The sequence below is a fragment of the Adiantum capillus-veneris genome, chromosome 25 (genome assembly GCF_014529385.1).
Source record: "Adiantum capillus-veneris isolate H3 chromosome 25, ASM1452938v2, whole genome shotgun sequence".
In the NCBI taxonomy this organism is placed as follows: domain Eukaryota; kingdom Viridiplantae; phylum Streptophyta; class Polypodiopsida; order Polypodiales; family Pteridaceae; genus Adiantum; species Adiantum capillus-veneris.
This window is the reverse complement of record NC_140955.1, coordinates 71,344,969-71,354,441: the sequence shown is the minus strand read 5'-3', so window position 1 is coordinate 71,354,441 and position 9,473 is coordinate 71,344,969.

The following is a 9,473-nucleotide window of genomic DNA, read 5'->3' as shown; positions in this document are numbered from 1 at the left end:
GTAGAGGGAGATTGGTATAGTCCACATCCACCACCAATGGAAGAAACCATGGCTTATGCTCCACCAGAGCTTGCACCAATGTATTATGTAGCTAATCAACATTTCAGACCTCCCATGGGAAGACCCATGATGAAGCCTAGAACAGGAAACTGTCATAACTGTGGTGTTGATGACCATTGGAAGAACGAATGTCCAGAGCCTGACAAAAACCTCAAACCAATTGAAGCCTATCGCATACAATGTTGCAAAAAGGGAGAACACTTTCCGGAAGATTGTCCTAAGAATCCTTTGAACAAGGGAAAAACTGTTGTAAACGTAGTCTAAGTGATGCCTAATAGCTCATCAGAGAGCGAACCAATTGTTCCAATCAAGGTGATCACTAGAACCCAGGCAAAGAAAAAGAAACACAACTCCTCTGATGATTCGGAGAACACAAAAGTTTCTTCTCAAGAATCAAAAGGAGCAGAAGCAAAAGATATGAGATGAGAAAACAAAAACAACGGGTTGAAAACGAAGAGAAAGCAAAAATGCTAGCCCAAGATAAGTTGAAGAAACTGGCAGTGAATTCAAGGAAACAACTGTGAAATCTGGAGGATCCATTCTAGTTGATAAAATTTTTGAGCCTATTAATGCTGCCTTGGAAGCTTACCAAGCAGGACTTAAAGCAGGCCAAAACATGGAAAACAAATGGAAAAACTATCCATCTCCAGACATGGAAGCAGTGAATCTGGAGGCTTGCCAAAACTTGGTAAAAATCATGCAAGAAATGCTGAATAAACAAAAATCCAAGCTTGAAAGTATTGAAAAACCGGAAGAGCTTGTGGTAGAAGAAACAAAAGCAAAATCCGATGTGGTGCCAGAACCCCACCTTGAAATGAATGAACCAGAGCTTATAGTGCCGGACAGCGAAGATGCCTTAGACGGAATTCCATTCGTAGAGGAAGACTGGCTAGAACACTTATGGGGAAGGGTAAGAGAGATCAATGATGGGAGCCTAACATTAAATTCAGCTCCTATAGAGGAAGTCTGGTTGGATAACCTACCATCTGACATGAACATGGATTTACAATCCTTGTACGGGGATTGCGGATCGGAGGCTTCAGGAATATCTAAACCATTGACATTAAAAACATTACCTTCTTACTTGGGAGATAACGAAAATGAATCCATCATCTGCAAGACCACTCAAGTAAAAAGAGCCAAACAGACCTTAGAAGTAGACAACATTCATTCAATCATGTCTACACCTATCCAATGCACTCTTACCTTGGGAGAACTGTTGAAACTTAGGCCATACTTATGGAACGATGTACAGAAAACCCTAGATAAGGTGGGGATAATGGGGTTAATCTCTAAGAATTTGGGAAAATTGAAAAATAAAATGGAAAAAAAAGAGATTCGATCAGTTCGTATGAACAAGGTCAGAGAATATTATGAAGGGGAAGAAGGAAACACTAGCCTCCCAGTGAAATATAATGACATTGAAACCATGGCAATACTGGATAGTGGAGCTGGCATAGCCATAGCCACTAAAGCAGTATGGAAATCCTGGGGACAGCCAACCATTAGACAAATGCGAATGAAATTGCAGTTGGCTGACGGACACATTGAGAGACCACTAGGGCTACTTGAAAAAGTGAGAGTCAATTTCTGTGCAATTGAATATCAACACACATTTGCCATAGTAGACTTTGGGAAAAAAACTCAACTATGAAATCTTATTGGGAAGACCTTTCATGCGACAGGTACAGCTTATCCAAGATTGAGGAAACAACTATCTGTACTTGAAGCAAGTGGGATCTATAACAAGAGTCAATCTGAAAGATCACACTTATAGAGATGTCTTGAAAACACCCATCCAAGAGTTTGATTCAGTCTCTTTGGCTGAAATTAAACTCCCATCCTGGTTAAACAAAGACACTCCTTTTTGGATGTACGGAGCTTCAAAAAATGAAAGCTTAAGACGAGAGGAATTTATCCTAGAAAGGGACTATACAGACGAAGCCTACACACCTGAACCCTTTCTCGAGCATTTATTTGAACCATTCGAGTGGACTCAAATTTTAGCGACAATGGATGTATGTGTGAATATGTCTATGCCTACTCAATTTTGCAATGAGGATGGCTACGACATAATTCCCATCCAAATGATGTCAGTCCTTAACATTGAAAACAAAGATGAGCAACCCAAGGACTTGATGAAAGCTCAACAAGTCTTTTCTAACCTCTATTACGATGCAACTGATGAGTTAGATGAACACTCAACTACCTCAGAAGATTCGGGGTCAGAAAAAGAGCAAACGAGAGCTCATATACTCTTAAAGGGAGGGGTTGGAAAGTTTTTTGACTTTCCAAACTAGTGAGGCGGTCCGGGGCGGGCAACAAGAAGAGTGGCCTCTAAGCACTCTTCTAGACTCCCGTGTTGCTCAATTGGGTTGGGGGTTGGAAAAAAACAACAAACACACGCACAAACCCGCAACCTAACCCTACACAAATTTGGGGCACCACCTAGTTTTGGATGCGAACTAGGACGCGTAAAGAGAGAGAGAGAGAGAGAGAGAGAGAGAGAGAGAGAGAGAGAGAGAGAGAGAGATCATTTTCGGGCTGCTTTGAAATGTATCGGCAGTGATCAAGCAAACACAATTATATATGTAAGAAAGAGAGAGAAGGGGGAGGGGGTGATTATTGCATTAATACCTTCTTACAAATCTGTCATGACCAATCAAAGTGAAATTAGTATTTGTTCAACATAGCTTGAGTAAATTACACCACAACACATCACAAGAAAATCCACCCCAACTACTGTCTTAAGGCCAGGGGAGTCCTCTCCACCCTGTCGCCCTCTTACAGTATGTGGGATTTATGGCTAAATTGATGACAACACCGAGAGACAAGCTATCAAGAACTTAAAAAAACACCAAGACACTTACACATCATTGTTATCCATTACTTCACGTTGGAAGAGAGACAAAGTATCAAGCTTAGTCCAAATCCACCCTCCTTGATTCAACAAATGTTGGGCTTACACTAGTAGGAGAAATGATAGATCTCCTACTCTCAATTGAATGATCACTCTCTCTTACAATGGCATAGAGTTCCCTTGCTAATCACCCCTAATACAACACATGCATATGCATAAGACAATGAGCTTCCACTCAAGAAATCCTTCTAGAGAGGTTGAGCTTGGCTTCTCAAGCTATAGCATAGTGCTCTTGCTTATGGCTCCCCCCCTTTTGTGCTAGCTACACCCTCCTTTTATAGAAATTTTGTGGGGTAGGGTTACTCCTCTAACCATGGTTGGGTTAGATTTTCAGCACTTATCTAATTTCTTTTTCTTGGAATTATCAAGAAGTTGGTGTGGATAGATGAAGAAGAGAGAGAGGAGAGAAGTGGAGGTGATATGACTTTTCATAGTAGGTTAGTGTTAGTAAATTAGTAGAGTTAGTATTTTTATTAATTTACAAATGGAATTGGATATTTACAATGGAAGTATCCATATAGGATACAAATAAGGAAGAAAAAACTCTTAATAGGTAACAAAGAACTCTTAATAGGTAAGAAAATATGGATTTCGTACAATGTTGATGCTCCAAGTGTCTTGAGTAGGGTCAATTTTGACGCTTGTTGACGGTCCACTAGCTTTGACGGTACGTTTTTTTCTCCACTCTTGACCTTCCTTGAGAGCCAAGGTAAGTGAACATGAGTAATCAATCACCATGATACTGTCTTTCAAGAGAAGAGGCTGAATTTTGTGGTTTTTTTATAGATATGGGTAATATGGATGAGGAAAAATGAGACTAGGTGGTGAATTTTGGAATGGAAGTGTGTGTAGAAGACATAAGTTCACCATGGTTTCTCTTATTCTTCAAGGTTGAGAAGAAGGTGAGTAGGGTGCAGAGAGGAGTGGTGAGAGAGGTGCGGATGATGAGTGGAGAAGTGTGTGTGTGAAAGAGGAAAATGATAAAGTGGAAGAGGGAGTGTGGCTATATGGCATGGGCAAACTGGGGTCCACCAATAAAATCATAGCTCACAGCTCGTAGCTCAAAAACATATGAAAAAATTTGAGGTGAAATTTCAGCCCACGAGCTACAACTTTTGTTTATATCACCTTTTCAAATTCGGGGAGCATGTGATCTTTAAAAATTCAGCAAAACCGACTGTTTTTTTCCACCGCACAAAGTCCTTGTGAGATCCTTCTTTGGATGATTCTTTTGAATACCTCCAAGAGTGAGCCCCCCATGGTGCATGCATGCATTCCACATACCCTTGACCTTATTTGGTAGGTCTATAATTGAAGATATTGTTGAAATCATGATATAAGTGAATAGTACAACGAAGAAAATCAAATATTGATGGGTCTGAAAAAATATATACATGTCAAATATAAATAATATAGGTGGAAAAAATATAAAGGGGTAAAATAAATCTCTCTCATTATAAGTCTACCATAAAAAGATGAATATTTTTGGTGGTCTAATTTATGAGAGTAATAGAGAATAGATGTAGGAAGGAAAAAATTACAATAGTGAAAAAATATACACATAAATAGAACTAGTTTTTTTGGATTTTTGTTGAGATGGAGTTACACCAAAAATAAGAGAATCTTGCATGAAATTATTTTTATATGGAATAAAGAGTATGCAAAATGGTAAGAAAAAATATAGTAATGGTGAGTCAATGTACATAGCATAAATAACACACCATAGGTAGAAATATTTAAATAAATACCAAAATAATTATGAAAAATCCTTTTATTTAGGCTTTATATACAATGAAATATTTACACACAAATGGGCCATAATATACTTATATTTTTTATTTTTATTATTATTTTGGCTCAACTAGCCCAGTGACTAGCTAATTAAGGGTTTTTAAGAAGATATGGGAAAAGTCCCCTAACTCACACACACCTATATACAGTGAAATGGTAAGGATAGCCATAGTGTTTGGATGAGTTTGGTAGGGTGGGTTAACTCACTATGGCAATTATGGAGAGCCGAAAACGGCTATCATTAGCCCTCCCCCAGGATGATGGTATATTCATGTACCATCATAAAGCATCTTTTCCAAAGAGAGTGCTTTAGAGTCCTTGACGAGATCTTCATTTTTTGGCCCCTCAGAATTTTGGTTGGAGTTACACTCATGCTTCATGTAACAATACTTACATGAGACAACTACCCTTTGACAGATATTTGGTAGATCCTTTGGTAGAAGGCGACTCAAATAGGGCTTCAAGCGATAACCATTTACCTTCCTAGAGTGCTCTTTCCCATTCAAGTCCATAAGTTGATAGTAACTTGAATTGAAAGCCTTCTTAACTATGCATGGCCCCTGCCATCTAGTTTCAAATTTGGCATCAAAATGATTATCGAGTCGATTGTCATACCTTAGCACAAGATCTCCTTCATTGATGCCTTTGTTCTTCAGTTTCTTGTCAAGCTTTTTCTTCGTCTGTGTGGATTTCCTCTTGTAGCACTCGTATGCTGCTTCTCTTTTCCACTTAAGCTCATCTAAGGTAAGAAGTCGATCCATCCATGCTTCTTGATCATCTTGTGCTACTTTGCCATGAAGTCGCATTGTTGGAATGGTGAGCTCAATTGGTTGTAAAGCCTCTGAACCATAGACCAAGTGAAATGGTGTGAACTCCGTGGCTTCCCTATATGTGGTTCGATACGCCCACAAGGCACCATCCAAGAAGTCATCCCACAACTTTGTCTCGTTTTTCACCATCTTTCTAATGATGCCTGCAATGACACCATTAGCTTTTTCTACCAAACCATTTGATTGGGGATAGTAGGGTGGACTATGACGATGTAGAATGTGAAGTTCTTCACAGACTTCTGTGAGCAAGCCCTTTCTAAACCCAAGACCATTATCAGAAACAATCTCCAAAGGTATGCCAAATCTACAACAAATGTGAGTGTAGACAAATTTTCTCACTGTCCTCTCATTTACCTTTGCCACACTTTGTGCTTCCACCCACCTAGTCATATAGTCTACAACCACTAGAATGTAGACTTTACCATTTTTTGTCCTAGGCAGAGGACCCAAAGCATCAATGCCCCACTTTTCAAAGGGTCCATTTGCAAGCACAATTTTCCTTGGACCATAAACCAATCTTCTATTCCCATTTATCTGACAATTGTGACAACTTTTACACCAATGTTGGACATCCACATGTAGACTTGGCCAAACATACCCCGCAAGCAAAATCTTCTTCACAACAGTTAACTCTTGGGCAAAATGACCACCACATGCTTCTTCATGCAAACCTTTTAGAATGGATGGAATCTCCTTGATAGTTGGTACTCTTCTGCACAGTTGATCCTTCCCTCTTTGGTAGAGGGATCCTTCTAGCAAGAGATACACGCTTGCCTTCTTCATGAGTCTCCTCTTCTGAGCCTTCGTGAAGTCTTGTGGAAACTCACCCTCCAAAATGTAGCCAATAATGGGAGTCAATGACTCCAATCCCTGGTATCTTGGTTGCTTCACAGCAGTTGACACCATGATGACCTGCACTTTTTTCTCAACACATGTAACTGCTTGTTGTGCAAGTAAGTCGGCATCTTCATTTTGTCTCCTATGAATATGATATAGTTGCACTTCTTCAAACTGATTAAACAGCCTACGAATGGCATGAACTTTTGTCCTTAGGTTTTCATTCTTGCATGCCCAAATGCCTAAAATCTGCTTCACAATGAGAAGTGCATCTCCCTTTACCACAAGATGTTCTATACCTTGGCCAATGCATATCTTTAAACCATGAAGTAGTGTGTCGTATTCTGCTTCATTGTTGCTAGTTGAACCTGGTAGATTGACCTTCTCTTTCATGACCACCTCCCCACTTGGGTTGAGGAACACAAGCCCTCCCCCTGCTTTTCCTCTGGCTCATCAAAAAGCTCCATCAAAGAACAAGGTAAAAGCATTAGGAATACTTTTAGGTGGTGGCAATGGTAGGGTCTTTACTTCAGGCACATTAATCTCCTTCTCATGTACCCTATAAGTAAGGATCCATGCCAATTGTGCACGCACACTATCTTCTACCTTGAAAGAGTATTGGAACTCTTGCAATTCCATAATCCACTTTGAGATCCTAGTGCTAAGATTCATTTGAGATGACACCCAAGGAAACAAATTTTCTGCAGTGAGGATTACAAAAGGTTTTGGTAGCAAGTAGGATCTAAACTTTCTCACCGCAAACATGAGAGAAAGAATCATGAGTTCTGCCTCCGTGTAGCCTCTCTCCAAATCATTCATGACCCTACTAGCAAAGTAGATGGGTCGCATCCTGGTACTGTGGGGATCTTGTTGTAATAAAACTGCACCAATTGTTTCCTTCTCAACACTAGAGCTAACAAAGAATGTGTACTCCCAACAAGGAGACACGAGTGTTGGTAGCTCTGACAAAATGACTTTAATGTTACAAAAGTACTCTTCAAGCTCATAAGACCATGCAAATTCTACTTGTTGTGTCAACTTTTCAAAGGATGAAGCAACTCCGAAGCTAAGTGAATAAAGCGTGACATATACTTCACCTTTTGAATGAATGAGATGACCTCGTTGAGATTGTTGGGTGATGGGACCTCAATAAGAGCCATTGATTTTGAAGGGTCCACCTCAATGCCGTTATAGGAAACCTTGTGACCAAGCAAGATTACTTCATCCTCATCTATGTGACACTTGTCGGGGTTGAGTTGACCTCCCATGTCGTAGAGCTTCTTTAAACCTTCTTCTAACCTTTGTAGATGCAATGATTTTGAGCTATAAATGCAAAAATCATCAATAAAAACCCTAATGGACTTTCCAAAGAATGCTTGAAACACCATGTTCATGAAGCGTTGGAAAGTTGCAGGAGCATTTGTCAGTCCAAATGGCATGACTCTAAAAGCATAACAACCCCAAGGAGTGATGAAGGTTTTTTTCAACTGATCTTCCAATGCGATACCTATTTGAAAGTAACCCGAGTAGCCATCACACACAGTGTACTTCTCATGACCATCTACCTCATTTAGTATCTCATCTTGAAATGGGAGGGGAAAGTGATCTCTTTTTGTTGCCTCATTGAGTGGACGGTAATCCACACATACCCTCCACTTGCCATTTTTCTTAGGAGTGACAACAACGGGAGAGACCCACTCTGAATTCTCCACTGGATAAATGAAACCTACTGCTAGAAGCTTTCTTACCTCCTTGAGTAGAGCCTGCTCCTTAATGACTCCTAGCCTTCATAGCTTCTGAGCCTTAGGTGTGGCCTTTGGCTTCAACTCAATTTTGTGTTGAACAGCATCTCCTCCACGCACATTGGTGTAGTCTTTAGCAAAAATCCTAGGAAATTTCCGTAACACACCTTTGAGCTCCTCTCTTTCATCCTTTGTAAGTGTCGTAGATAACATACCTTCTAGCATTCTTTCATCTTCCACTTTTTGGTTTTCTTGGGAACCTACCTCTTCCAAACCTGGGCAAGAGGTCTCTTGGTTGTTTGGCTTAAACCTTACCCCCATGACTTCGATGGAAGACTCCTCTTCAGTAATGCTGCCGCTACTTTCTCCTTCTGAAGTGCTATCGGTCCAGCCTTCCTCCGTCTCACTTTGAGATGATTCTTCATGGAGCTCCTCTTGGCGTTGCTCCTTCATGTCAAAGACAACCTTCTTATGATTTTCATTCCTGCAAATTAGCTTTCCACTCTCCGAATCCTGCAAAGCTCGAATTTTCATTAGCCATGGTCTCCCTAGGATAAATGGGTAACCATTTCCTTTGGTAGACATGACATAGAAATCCACTGCCTTCTTAATGCCAAAGGCCTCCACAAAGACATTTTTACAAATGCCTACGCACCTAGCCTTGCTATTGTTTGCCATTTTGACTTTAATTTCAGGTGTCTCATGGATGTGCATGCCTAGTCTTTGCATAAGTCCTTCTGTCATGATGCAAATTTGTGCACCCCCATCCACTAGACCTTTCCTAACCAATCTTCCTTTGATGTAACAGTCTAGCACAGGTGTAATATCCTCATTCATTTCAGCATGTGCAATTTTTACAATAGGAACACTCTCTTTTATCTTTCTCCTAGTGCTAATTGCCTTCGTTAAATCCCTCCTAACTTGTGGGCATAATGCAAGAAACTGAGGCCATGAGATATCAGGACCCTTACCTCTCATGTCTTCCAATAGGTTGTATGGAGCCATACCATGTCCAAGAGGGAAGTCTTGGAGATTGATACGACGTCAAGTCTTCTTAGCTTCCTTGGTCTCCTTTGCCTTCTTGCCTCGTCCATGGTCACTCTGTGATGTGACGCCTTCTTTCTCTTTACCTTTTCCTCGGCCACGCTTAATGCCATTTTCTTCCATGTCTACCTCATTTGAGTTTGTCACCTATACCACATGCACATTTAGGTCTGGCAAAGGTGGAACTCCTTCCACTCCTTGTGGAGGTGGTCTTGCTCCATTTGGCCTTTGTAGAAGCCGTGGTTGCTG